At 37.1% G+C, this 15106-nt stretch overlaps 1 long non-coding RNA gene across 1 annotated transcript; it reads left to right on the top strand.

Annotated features, from left to right (window-relative positions):
- Window positions 1-12242: 12242 nt before the first annotated feature.
- On the top strand, window positions 12243-14432 carry LOC113336040. The gene is made up of 2 exons (XR_003353600.1): window positions 12243-13699; window positions 13923-14432. It is a non-coding gene; the product is annotated as an uncharacterized LOC113336040 (long non-coding RNA).
- The last annotated feature ends 674 nt before the right edge of the window (window positions 14433-15106 follow it).

The following is a 15106-nucleotide window of genomic DNA, read 5'->3' as shown; positions in this document are numbered from 1 at the left end:
AAAATTATATTGATCCATTATAGGTAGCCTTTTGTATCTTACAGTTACTAGACCTGATATTTCTTTCAGTGTTGGTTGTTGTGCCAGGTTTCAGGAGGATCCAAAAGAATCTCATCTTGCAGCTGCAAAGAGAATCATACGATATATAAATCACATTGTTGGGTATGGTCTCTCGTACACTTTTGATACTAATGCTGATCTTTCTGCTTATTCTGATGCTGATTGGGCAGGTTGTGTAGAAGACAGAAAAAGTACATCAGGAGGCTTCTACTATGTATGTCTCAATCTTGTAGCATGGCATAGCAAGAAGCAAAATTCTCAATCCCTGTCTACATGTGAAGCAGAATATATTGCTGCCAGATCATGTTGTACTCAATTCCTATGGATGAAACAGATGCTTGCTGATTATGGAATTGATAATGGAATAATGAGGATCTTTTGTGATAACTCCAGTGCGATTCGAATTACTGGGAATCCTGTTGAACACTCAAGAACAAAGCACATTGACATAAGGTACCATTTTATTCGTGATCTTTATGAAAATGGTATCATTAGTATGGGATTTGTGCCTTCCGAACAACAATTGGCTGACGTTCTCACCAAACCTTTAGACACTGCAACGTTTCAACACCCGCGGCAGTCTATTTGTATTGTTTTGGTTCATTAAAACATTTCATTGACTCTTTCCCTTTTGCTTATCCTTTTCTTTTGGAAATTGAGTCTGAAACTCCAGTAGGAACATTCCAGTTCAGTTTCTGTAGGATTGTCGTTTTTGTCTTTTTAGTTTCTCTAGTGTTTCAAAATCCTTATTTTCTTTCGAAATTAAGGTCTCTCTTGTTGTTCTCTCGGGAATGACATCAAATGGGGGAGAGTTCTTTTGAACTTGTGCTTAATGGTAATATCTTGCGGGGAGTGCGGCTGTGGAATTTTATAGGGGTTATCTTGTATCTTAAAACTCCTTGATGAGTGTTGTTAGCTTCGGCTATTAGATTGCATCGAAATTAAGTTGGTATGTATTTTTTTCTTTTGGTCATAAAATGTCTCGTGTGGAAATTTCATTATGATCCCATTCTTGTACTTTTGCCAATTTTATTGACAAAAAGGGGGAGAAATATTGTAGTTCACACTACAAATACATATGGTTTTCGGATCATTGTGTAAGGGGGGGTGGTTTTCATGATCGAGATGAAGTATTGACTAAGGAGGAGTGATACATATCACCGTAGTATTATTATTAAAGTCGTGATACAATTGGACTTTGATGTTATATAATAATACTATGACACTGTATAATAATGATCGAAAATCTCGATTTCTCTCATTGTTATAGCTACAGATCTTCAACAACGATGGTGCTAAACTTACAACCTTTGGGATCATTGGAGTACTTGGAAGGACGAAGATTTCAAGGAACGTTGAAGATTAGACTATGGAATAGGAGCCACTAAAGTTTATCTTTTTTGTATTCCATATGTATTAATAGTTTTTTCACTAAAATTGACAAAGGGGGAGATTGTTAGAGCATAGCTCGGTCAACCTCGCATGCGTTGCTATCTCAAGCATGTTTGTCAATGTTAGTGATCAAAACTATAAGTCTTGATTTCTAGCCTACATAGCTAAGTCTCGGACTATGATAGAAAAGTGTAGTTGAGATCAAGGACTTCATGGCGATTCATCATACAACGACGAAGATCTATACAAGGAACAATGGAACTTCATCAACAAAAATGTATGTGGAGACTTGAACTTATCTATCACTCAAAAGTCTATCTCTTCTATCTCCTATTTCTTATGAGACAAAAGTCGTATGCTATATAGACTAGGTCATACACATTTGACATTTCGAGCTGAGCATTCATTGCATATCTTTTATCTTTTATCTCGAAATCGTGTGTTGGTAAATCGTTTCGCTTTTATCAAGTTTATCTTCACCTAGTGACGAAAGTCATGAAAAGTTTCAATCACTTTGAGAATTGCTCTGACGTGAATCGGTCTGTGAATAACGGATACATAGCATCCTCTGAGAATGTCTCAATGATTGAAATGAGAATTTAGATTACATAACCATGTATTCTTTGAACCGAAGTTTTCAAACTTTGTTGATCAAGAGAAATCGGGAGGATTTTGGAATTGGCTTGCCAAGTCCGCGAACTATCGGAAGTTCTAGACCGAGAATTTCTGCTAGGATTTTCCAAAAATCGGTTTTGTGCTAAGTCCGCGAACTCAGTCCGCGAACCCAGTCCGCGAACTGGCGGAAGTTATCTTTCCGAGAATTTCTGCTGAGTTTGGAAAAATTCAACCGATTAACTTAAGTCCGCGAACTTGTTTGTGAACTTCAGAGGTTATGATATAAAGATGTGCTCTGAACATGAAACATTAAATTACTAAGGAATGCTTTATGCAAACCGTGGATATAATATTCATGAGCCGATTCAATCGAATCGAATCATCTTTGTTTCAATTGTGTCTTGTGTAGTTACATAAGATCTCATAGCAATTGAACAACTCTTTAACTAGTTCATTTGAGTCAATTGAACTAGTTATGGTGAAGAAGAACAAGTTTAATATGAAATACTCATATGGTTAACCTTTTGGGTTACTATGTTGAACCAACATACACGTACACGTTTGGGCATGGTTTTCACGAACCCAGTAAACGTCTACCAAAATGTGTGTGGCAAGCTAGGTTTTTCGATCTAACGATTGAGAAATATTAGCTTGAATCTAAATCAGGGTTTCATCTAACACTGAATAAGGATTGCTTTTAACCAAGGAAAAACTCTGATTTGAAGGCTATATAAAGGAGACATCTAGCAATGTGCAAAACTAATCCTCACACGTCTGTGTGCTACTAGTGCGCCGCTAGAGTCGATCTCCATTAACCTTTGATTTTCTTCTCTAAAATCAGGTTAACGACTTAAAGACTTCATTGGGATTGTGAAGCCAGACCGATACTACTTTATCGTAGTTGTGTGATCTGATCGTGAGAGTTCTCCGATAGGCAAGATAAAGAAGTCACAAACATCTTCGTCTCACTGTTTATGATTCCTCGACAATCCGCTCGTGTAGTCAGGAATGATTGTAGAGAGGTGCTTGATTAATCTAGGCTGTTTTTCGGGAATATAAGACCGGATTATCAATTGGTTCCTGTTACCTTGATTTTATATCTAAAGACGGAACAAAACCTAGGGTTTATCTGTGGGAGACATATTTATCCTCTTATATACTTTTCTGTGTGAGACAGATATGTTTATTATCAAGTCTGTGATTTTGGGTTACAACAACTCTTGGTTGTGGGTGAGATCAGCTAAGGGAATCAAGTGCGCAGTATCCTGCTGGGATCAGAGGCGTAGGAGTACAACTGTACCTTGGATCGGTGGGAGACTGATTGGGGTTCAACTATAGTCCAGTCCGAAGTTAGTTTGCAGTAGGCTAGTGTCTGTAGCGGCTTAATACAATGTGTATTCAATCTAGACTAGGTCCCGGGGTTTTTCTGCATTTGCGGTTTCCTCGTTAACAAAATTTCTGGTGTCTATGTTATTTTTTTTCCGCATTATATTTTATATAATTGAAATAATACAGGTTGTGCGTTCGTGATCATCAATTGGAAATCCAACCTTTGGTTGTTGATTGATACTGATTGATCCTTGGACATTGGTCTTTGGTACCGTCCAAGTATTCCTTGTATTTGATAAAAACTCGCTATTGTTTTTAGCTTGAGTAAAAATCAAATCAAGAGAGAGATATTAACTCCTTGAGATACTTTTATCTAGATTGAGTCTGACTGTCTAGTTGATTCTCTAGAAAATTATTTCGGAGTTAGTCCATACAGATTGCTAATCGAAATATTGGGTGGTGTTGTTAGACCCCCGCTTTTTCAGACTTTATTGGGATTGTGAAGCCAGACCGATAATACTTTATCGTAGTTGTGTGATCTGATCTTGCATCTTCTATCGTACGAGTACAATCGATTGATTGACTTGAGATCGTGAGAGTTATCCGATAGACAAGATAAAGAAGTCACAAACATCTTCGTCTCACTATTTGTGATTCCTCGACAATCCGCTTGTGTAGTCAGGATGGATTGTAGAGAGGTGATTGATTAATCTAGGTTGTTCTTCGGGAATATAAGACCGGATTATCAATTGGTTCCTGTTCACCTTGATTTATCAAAAGACGGAACAAAACTAAGGTTTATCTGTGGGAGACAAATTTATCCTTTGATAGACTTTTCTGTGTGAGATAGATTTGTTTATTATCAAGTCTGCGATTGTGGGTTGCAGCAACTCTTGGTTGTGGGTGAGATCAGCCAAGGGAATCAAGTGCGCAGTATCCTGCTGGGATCAGAAGCGTAGGAGTACAACTGTACCTTGAATTGGTGGGAGACTGATTGGGGTTCAACTATACTCCAGTACGAAGTTAGTTTGTAGTAGGCTAGTGTCTGTAGCGGCTTAATACAGTGTGTATTCAATCTGGACTAGGTCCCGGGGTTTTTCTGCATTTGCGGTTTCCTCGTTAACAAGATTTCTGGTGTCTATGTTATTTTTTTTCCGCATTATATTTTATATAATTGAAATAATACAAGTTGTGCGTTAAGATCATCAACTTCTCTAATCCAACTTTTGGTTGTTGATTGTAGTTTATTGATCCTTGGATATTGGTCTTTGGTACCGTCCAAGTTATCTCTCTTTGATAAAGACTCGCATATTTCTATTTGCTTGAGTAAAGATCAAATTGAGAGATTGAGATATAAACTCTTTGATATATCTTTTTATTGATTGAGTCTGACTGTCTAGTTGATTCTCATAAAAAGTATATTGGAGTTTGTCCATACAGATTGCTAAGCGAAATATTGGGTGGTGATGTTAGACCCCCCGCTTTTCACCTTGTCTCTTTTGATCAGGCACATCAGACGAGATCTACAAAACAACATAATCAAGTTGTGTTACGGTGAACAATAATCTGTCCACCATGTTCCTCTTGAGAGGATTCGATAGACCTCTGTCTATCAAAACGATTGGACCATACTTTCTTCTCTAATGGTCTTGTTTTATCCTTGGAAACTAACTTCTTAGACAAAAATAAAATCTTACATACCTCAGCGGTCTTTTGAACAAGTTTGATCTTGTTTGCTAATCGATTTGCTCTTCGTTCAAGTTTGTTGACATGTCTCAATTTGTGTTTGTACTTGTAACACTTTGATAGTTCATGACCTTTGAGAGAACAATATGAGAATGTCAACCTTGAATATAACTCAGGCATCTGAGATGTGCAAGATGCTAGACACATAGTTGAACCTGAAACATTATTCAAGAAGTTTCCAATAGAAAGGTCAGCTTTATCTTCCAGATTGGTTGAGTTCTCTTCTGAAAGAATATCAAGATTGATGTATGTATTGCTACAATTATCAAAATCAATATTTTCACAAAGAAGTGCAACACTTGATTTTTCGTCTTCATTAGAATCATAGTTGTCAGACATTTCATCAAGAGTTGCAGCAAGACCTTTGTTCCCAGTGTATTTCTTTTGATTTGGACACTCATTTGCAAAATGACCAAAGCCTTTACACTTAAAGCACTGAGTCATATCCTCGTCATCAGTTTCATCATTATCCCTATTTTTAGGAGGAATGCGATTATGTGGTTTATCTGATGATTTGGATTTATCTCTGGAAAACCGTTTACTTCTCTTCAAAAGAAGATCCCTAAAGTGTCTTGTGATCAACGAGACTGACTTGTCAAGATCTTCATCTGATGAGTCAGCCTCAGAAAGATCATCTTCAGAGATGTAAACACTTTTACTTTTGTCAAGTAATTTAGTGTTTTTTAGTGCTTTGAAAGCAACAACCTTACTGGACTTGGACGTGTGCTCATGATCAAAGATCTTTATCTTCCCAACCAGAGTATTTCTGGATAGCGTTGGGAGATTATTTCCTTCAACGATGGCATGCTTCTTAGAATCGTATCTAGATGGAAACGATCTTAGAATTTTCATCACAATGTCCTTTTAAGGAATGGTCTTACCCAATGCAAAAGATACATTAACAATTTCATACACTTTGTGATTAAACTCATCAAATGTTTCTTCATCTGCCATACGAAGGTTTTTCCAATCAGAATTTGGATTTTGAAGTCTGGCTTCTTTCTCACTGGTATTTCCTTCAAATACGGTTTCTAAGATATCCAAGGCTTCTTTAGACTTAGTGCACGTAGTCACATGATGCTGAAGATCTGGGGTAATGACATGTATGATAGCATTTAAGCCGTCAGAATTTTGCTTTGCACCAAGGATTTATTCTGGACTATATCTACCAATATCCTTAGGTATAGATACACCGCCTTCTGTATTAACCGGAGGATCATAGCCATTAACAACACGTACCCATGTTTGAAAATCACGAGCTTGAAGAAAAGCACGCATAGCAATTTTCCACCATAGGTAGTTTGAGCCATCGATGGCTGGTGGTACGTTTACGGAGATAGAATTCATGTCCATAGAGTCAGATCGCTACAAACACATACTTATAAGGTCTTTAAACGTGTTTTCCTGCTCTAATACCAATTGAAAAAGCGGGGGTCTAACAACCACACCCAATATTTCAATTAGCAATCTGTATGGACTAACTCCAATATACTTTTAAGAGAATCAACTAGACAGTCAGACTCAATCTTAATAATAGTATATCAAAGAGTTATATCTCTCTTTCTCGATCCAATACTTACTCAAGCAAATAGAAATCCGCGAGTCTAATTGAATACAAGAGAAATCACTTGAACGGTACCAAAAGACCAATGTTCAAGTATCAATCAATTTCAATCAACAACCAAAGGTTGGATTTCCCAATTTATCAATTTAACACACAACCTGTGATATTTCAATTATATAAAAAAATATAATGCGGAAAAGAAATAACACAAACACCAGAAGTTTTATTAACGAGGAAACCGCAAATGCAGAAAAACCTCGGGACCTAGTCCAGATTTAACACACACTGTATCAAGCCGCTACATACACTAGCCTACTACAAAATAACTTCGGTCTGGACTGTATTTGAACCCTAATCAAACTCACACTGATCCAAGGTACAGTTGCGCTCCTACGTCTCTGATCCAAGCAGGATACTACGCACTTGATTCCCTTATCTGATCTCACCCACAACTAAGAGTTGCTACGACCCAAAGTCAAAAACTTTAATAAAAAAATTTGTATCACACAGAAAAGTCTACGGTAATAGATAAATATGTTTCCCACAGAAATACCTACGAGTTTTTGTTCCGTCTTTTGATAAATCAAGGTGAACAAGAACCAATTGATAAACCAGACTTATATTCCCGAAGAAAAACTTAGTATTATCAATCACCTCACAATAATCTAAATCGTATGATGGCGAAACTAGATATTGCGGAATCACAAACGATGAGACGAAGATGTTTGTGACTACTTTTATATCTTGCCTACCGGAGAAATCAATCTCAAGTCAATCCTTATGATTGTACTTAGTACGATAGAGACAGCAAGATCAGATCACACAACTACGAGAAAGTAGTATCGGTCTGGCTTCACAATCCCAATAAAGTCTTCAAGTCGTTAACCTACAGGGTCTCGGTAGAAACCTAAGGTTAAAGGAGAATCGACTCTTGCTAATACAACTAGTACACACAGGTAGAGATGCACATGGGACGGTACAGTCCGGGTTTCTTATGAACCCGGTACCTGTACCTGGAGTTGACCGGGTCTTCATATTGAGGACCGGTACCTGTACATGTACCTGGCCCTGTACTTGTACTGGTTATACAGGTCCGGTTCTAACCGGGATCGGGTTTTTACCCATACTTCAATTGAACAAAATATCAACCCACAAATTAACTTCAATTTCAATCTATGAAACTTTCAAACTCAGTAGATTCCACAAAATTCAAACCAAATATCAGAACCCATGTTACAAAATCGATTAATGGTTCCTAAGAAACTGAGCAGAGATACAATGGAATGATTATTTGCATAGAGACATAAACATAACTAAACATAAATTGTATTAAACCCCAAATCTAATAATCATCTTCAAGAACCCCGTCTGCATCTTCAGATCGAAATACAAATTCATTCTTCATCAGATCTAATGCATCTCTCAGCAGCACCATTATATCTTCTCCATCTTCTGTAACAAATTAATTTGATGAATAAATTAATCTGCATCTAAAACCAAATCCATCTCAAATAAAACCCTAGCTCAGATTCAATAATGCAATTAAAAAAATTAAACTAAACATTCAATTAATTATGAAGAATCCAGAGTTCATCAAACAAATTACCAAAAATCAGATAAGTGATTTACTGATTTACTTTGATTGAGTCATACCTATATCGTTACTTTCATAACCATCTTGATGAAGCTTGAATTGAAATAGTACTAGCAGAAGTAGAAGATGAAGAAGATGATGAATTAATGTCCGCTAATGGGTTTCTGGGATTGGGTTTCTTATTCTTCTTTGACGAACATAGAGATTCAATCTTCATGGTTGATTTTATCTCCTCTCTGTGAAAGTAGACTTCAATTGAGAAAAGAAGAAAAAGAGGCAACAAAGGAAGAACGAGTGAAGTGAAGAGTGTTGTTCGATAGATAAGATGCCCTAAAAACCTAAAATCGATGGCTAGAAATCACTTAGATGGATGGTTATTATACATCGGGTTTTCTGGGTCCGGTGCTACCGGGAATTGGGTTAGAACCGGTACCTGTACTCGTACCCAACTGGTTATGAAATCCATTCCTGGTCCCTGTACCGGCTACACCGGTTCCAGTCCGGTTCCTGGTTTTTTTTCCGGTACGAGTCCGGTACTCCGGATACACCGGGTTCTTTGTGCATCCTTACACACAGGAGGTGTGGGGATTAGGTTTCCCAGTTACTAGAGTTCTCCTTTATATAGTCTTTCAAATCAGGGTTTGCAATCAATGTTAGCTTAGTAACAAAGCATTCAATATTCAGGTTAGATGGAAACCTGATTAGATTCAAGCTAATATCTTTCAACTGTTAGATCGAAACTTAGCTTGTTACACACAAATGAAATGCACGTTTATCTAGGTCTGTGTAACCGTACCCAAACATGTACATCTCGTTGGTTCAACAGTAGTTAACCAAATGGTTCTCCATATGAGCACTTTCATATCAACCATATTCTTCTTTACCACAACTAGTTCAAATGACTCAAATGAACTAGTTAGAGAGTTGTTCAATTGCTTAGATCTTTATAATAGACACAATTGAAAAAAAAACGATTTGATTCACTCGAATTGATTCATGACCTTTATAGCCACGGTTTGCAAGCTTGCATTCCTTAGTTTATATAAGTTTAAGTTCACGAATAATCGTTTTTAGAAAATAACCAACTTAAGTACGCGGACTGGTACGCGGACTTAAGTACCCGGAATAAGTTTGTAAATAGTTCACAAACTCCAGCAGATTTTCTTGGGAAGAGAACCTCCGAAAGTACGCGGACTCTGTTCCGGTTTTCCTGATCAATAAAGTACGCATACTTTGGTTCAAGGAATAAGGACTTATACATGTATGAGTTATCACACAATGCTTATATCCAATAATGGTTATATAATCTAAACTCTCATTTCAATCATTGAAACATTCTTAGAGGACGTTATATAGTTGTTGTTCATAAACCATTTTTCGTCAAAGCCATTTTCAAGTGATTGAAACTTAACATGACTTTCGTCACTAGTAAAGATGAACTTGGCCAAAGTGAAAGCTTACCAACACATATTTCGAGAAATAGATAAGCGAGATAAACTCGGGTCGAAATAGCAAATGTGTATAATCAAAGTCTATATAGCAAAACGACTTTTGTCTCAAGATAAGAGATAGAGTAGATAAACTTTTGAGTGATAGATAAGTTCAAGTCTCCATATACCTTTTAGTCGATGAAGTTCCACCAATTCCTTGAGTAGTTCTTCGTCTTTGTATGATGATCGCCATGGAGCCTTGAGCTCAACTACACTTTCTATCCTAATCCGAGACTTAGCTAATAGTAGACCAGAAATCAAGACTTATAATTTTGATCACTAACATTGACAAACATGCTTGAAATAGCAACACATGCGAGTTCGACCGAGCAGTGCTCTAACATCTTCTCCATATCTAAATCCAAACTTTTGTCTTCCAACTCGATACCACATCTCTAAAATAAATATTCAACATGAATGCCCAAAGGGGGCGTGTACTTTTAGTGCCACCAAGGGGTAGAGGCAACACTGGAAATAGGTGTTCAATTATCCGCCCTCAGAAGTAGGACTGAACATGGTTTCGGTTTTTCGCTGGAACCGGACCAAACCAGACCAATTAGGAAGAAACCAAACCGAACCATTTACTAATGGATTGGTTACGGTGTAGAAAGTGGAAAACCGATAGTGTTGGTTTTGGTTTGGTTTGACCTCTAAAACCGAACCAAAAACCATTAGAAAACCGATTAATTTTTAAACTTAGTTTCTACCGTTAATTTACAAGCAGTAGATTCTACCCATTGATTTAGAGGATAAATAGAAACCCTAAATCTAATATTTCATTATGATACTCTCCCTCTTTCTCTTTCTTCTTCTCTCAGTCGCCTCCCTTCTCCACCCCCAACTACAGCCGCTGCTACTCGACTTTTTTCTTCCCGTCTTCCTTCTTTTTTATTTGTCAATAACTAAATTAAGATATATTATATATCTTCTTTTGATCTCTAGAATTAGAGCAAGTTTTAACTATTCTTGATATTTTTTGTATTTTTTTTGTCTGTAAATTTGTGTAAACCAATACTATCGGCAACTACGATTTTTTTATCTGTAAATTTGTGTTTTTTTTTTGTTTGACATAATTATTGGTTAACCAAAAACCACTGGGACAAACCGAAACCAACTGGAACCATTTGGAAACCAAACCAATGGTTAATGGATTGGTTTGGTTTAGATTTTTAGAAACCAATAGTATTGGTTTCGGTTTTGGTTTGGCTAGAAACCGAACCAAAACCGACCATGAACAACCCTACTCTGAAGTATAGACTATAAACTCTATTCAGTTTTTCAAGCCTAAGTTGCATTTACCTCCACATGAAGCCTAAGTCAGAAAAAAATTCTCTCACTTTTCCCTCTTGAAGTGCTGGCTTCGCTTCCGATGCCACAAAATACATTTTGGAGAGGAATTATCTAATGATGACACAAAAAGAACTTTAATTGCGTGCATTATCTCTAGCGAGTGTCCATGTGCATTATCAATTACGTCTTATTATTTAAGTTTTATTTATAATAACACAAGGAGAAACAAATTTTAAAATACGTGACACTATGAACAATTATTAACAACTTCTCTGACCAAATAAGAATAGTGTTCTAACGAGTCCGATTTTATGCACATTCTCGAATGAATGTACGCATAACATCCGATTATCCTTCATTTATTTGGTTTTGAAAGTCCGGTAACGAGAGGCAAGAATCTAAGATCATCCGTTAACTAATCGGCCAATCAGATGAACATGTCGAATCACATTTTATCAAGGACTATGCACAAAAAAGGACGTGTATTCTAATCATCAAAAGCAAGGTATTGAAAGCGTGAAATATTTTATATTTTTGAGAAGCGGTGCGTGGATTTAATCGTGACGCGGCGATTCATGGTTGGCGGCGAATCGTAAAATATAAGATTTGATATGTTATAAATAGGTACGTAAACATTTATACATATAAAATATATTACTACCTCCGTTTTAGAAAAAAAATAGACTGGTTTGTGTGCAAATTTACACACAAACCAGCCTATTATTTAGAAACGGAGGGAGTAAGTATTATCTCAAATAACCAACCATGCAGAGCCAGTGGTTGAGCACATTCTAACTCCATTATCCTTTTTCTCATTTTCAAAAACATTATTTCTTGAAGGTTGACCATTTTGTGTTTCTAACTTTGGTCAAAATCGTTGACTACGCGCTTCTCATTCCAAACGCTTCAAAGGTACGAGTCAGGACGTTTCTGTTCGAAACGAAGCGTGATGCTGATGCGATGCGTGGAGCTTTTAAAAACCATGGTAAAGACTCACTAGCCTAGATACTTCCAAGTTACTACGTTGGACTGGGCTCCGAAGGTCCATTAGGCTTTAAGCAAAAATGCCCACACCGTAGTCCTCTTTTCTGCTTGCCCTAGTGTTAAACCGGCAATAAAAGCAAGAATCCAGATATAATTCTCGTAACCCATTGAAAAACCCTAATATTGGGCGCCTCTCTCTACTAGCAATTCGAATCTGTAGCAGCGATGTCAAGCATTCGGTAAACTCAAACATCCATGTATGTAATTGATTCTGAAATTTGTAGTTTACCCTAATTTATTTAATGTCAGCTTAGGTCATGATTCTTTATCATCTTTGTTATTACTTAAAAATGAGTGAAATAGAAAATGATGCTGCTGCTGTTGATATGGATTTCACTCTAGATCGTGGTGTTCATGTGTTCGGTTCTTCTTGTAATGGTTATTTCTTATGGTTTTGTTATAATGATTGTGATACGAGGTTTCATTGTCTTTGGAACCCATCCATAAAGAATACAGTAGACATTCATCCAAGTTGTGTTCACCCATCGACATGAATGTGGAGGTGACGGATTTTCATAAAGAAAGATCTTAGGAACGAAGATGTAATCCGTGACATTATCATCAGTTACCCCGGGAAATATTTGTGCAATTTGTGCAAATTGTAGGTTTATATGGAATGGGTGGGGTGGGAAACATTAGCTTTTGATGAATGTCAACAATGAGTTACTTGGAAGTAAAATGAAGGTGGTTTATTTTTTCTATTTGGATGTGGTCTCGAAAGAACTTAATTATTCAAAGATTCGAAATAAATGCCACATGATCCTTCACCTTCTTATCTTTTTCCACAATTGTGCAAGAATGGACAAAGCTGACAAGTCTCAACTCCGTGAGTTCTTACCTGTGGGGCTGCAGATGATCAGTGAAGAAGAGCCACTAGACTAACTCAGACACATTAGAGGATGTCACGAGTAATTCGTATACAGATGACATGATGCCTAATTCATGTACAATGGAACCCTTGGCAAATGAAATATGAAGGAACTCGTCGTTGCTTGTCCTATCAGGAGTTTTGAGAAAATGAGCCATCCAGAAGAGGAACAAACTGATGCAGGGGATGAATTGACTAGTACTGGTAGCTTTGCAACTGAGAAGAATTCGGCAAGCTTGAGAGATGAGGATACTTTATTTGAACATAAAGCAGAGCCTGTCCATGTACCTCGATCAGTTGCATTGCCTATAACAACTGCCAAAGAAGGCCCTCCGTCAGTGTTCAAGAGCGGCAACAATGTCAAAAGAATAGCAGCCGAGAGAAAAAGTAATGGCCAGGTGATCGCTTGTACTCTGATCTCGTGGTGAATACTACCTTTTTTTTAAGGTAAAAAAAGAAGAAAGTTGTATTCGTTACTAGATCAGAATGCATGTGTTCGAATATGGAAGCTGGTAAGAAACCATAGTTGATTGTTTTGACACCGAAGAGGCTGTAATCTAGTCCAACAAATGGTCGAGCAAGAAGCTCTGAGTTGACATCAAAATGTACCTGAGGTCTCCTTAAAATTTAAGAAAGAATGTCAAATTGAGCTCGCATTCAAATTGGTTGAACTGTTGGTAGCACAAAGACTGAAAAATCGATGTCAGGTATGCTTGTTTTCCCAGTTAATTTAAACGCAATTTGCCATTAATAGTCAGTTTGGAACACCTGAAAGTTGGTTTCTTTTCAATATATTGGCCAAAATTTTCATTCAAACAGATTTTATAACTCGTATCACCTTTGGGTATCATACTAGGTTAGAAATTCCTCTGGATGCTCTGATAAACATTTGGCCGTCGATCTCTATTTATTGACTATTTCTGTTTTCAGGAATGCTGCAAACCGTGCTCTATTATTAGTTCGTCAGTTGCACTCTATCTTTCAGTTGGTCATCCTCAACGATTCTTTATTCTGTGGGAATAGTAATTTTGGTTTCTTGAAGAACATTAAGCTGCTTGTTTTGGTGTAATTTGAGCACAAGGTTACTACCTTTGGCAACAAAAGCATGTCATATACAGTCTTGCTACAAGATGATATCTGCGGAAGAGATATTGTGGTTACACGCATCGCGGCTAATGCAGTTTGGAGCTCGAGAGTGCACAACGCTTTAACCGTCGCAAGCCATATTTGGGTTACTTAAACTTCATCCCCAAACAGGGTGGCGGTTTTTGGCTGGTAGACTTTTTTCACTGAAGTTCCTGATTTTTGTATGTTCAGAAGAAATTTGAAAGCTTTGTGCAATTGAGAATGCAATAGAATGTAACATCATGTAAGGCATAAGCGTTGTGTTTTACTCGTTAAGATCTCGTTATTGTGGTAATGATCCAGATATGTTCTTTCCTTTCCTGTCTATTATGTTTGGTTGTTCTATGTTCAGCTCCTTGTTTACATTGATGTGTATTGGACTAGCAAAAGTTTCTTATTCAGGAATGTTTAGGAAAAATTTGTTCGGTTTTGCATGGGATATCCTGTCCTCAGAGTTATGTGGATGTATTCTGTCATGATACACAACGATCATGCCTTAGAATCGAGGCAGGCGTCCGAAAAATGACCAAATGATCTGATATCCGTTTCAGAAGCGGAACAAACAAGCACGAGGTGTCCAATTGGACTGGGCTCTAAAAGGTCCATTAGGTTTAGACTATAAAAGCAAGAGAGTGCACATAAATCTTCTAACCTAAATCTAGAAATTTTCTGCGCCTCACTCTACCAGCAATGTCAAGCCTGAAGCAGCAATCTCAAGCATTCTGTAAGAAATGAACTCAAGCATCCATGTATGTAATTGTTACTGAAATCTGTAGATAATCCTGATTTAAAATTTTCAGCTTGACTTAACACTTATGGATTCATTATCATCTTTGTTATTAGAAATGAGTGAAATAGAAAATGCTGCTGCTGTTTGCACTCTAGATTTCGCTGTTCAGCTGTTTGATTCTTCTTGTAATGGTTATAATAGTTGTGATATGAGGAGGTTTCATTGTCTTTGGAACCCATCCACTAAAGAATACAATAAA

This window comes from Papaver somniferum, chromosome 1 (assembly GCF_003573695.1).
Source record: "Papaver somniferum cultivar HN1 chromosome 1, ASM357369v1, whole genome shotgun sequence".
Lineage (NCBI taxonomy): Eukaryota > Viridiplantae > Streptophyta > Magnoliopsida > Ranunculales > Papaveraceae > Papaver > Papaver somniferum.
This window is presented reverse-complemented; position numbering and strand designations above follow the sequence as displayed.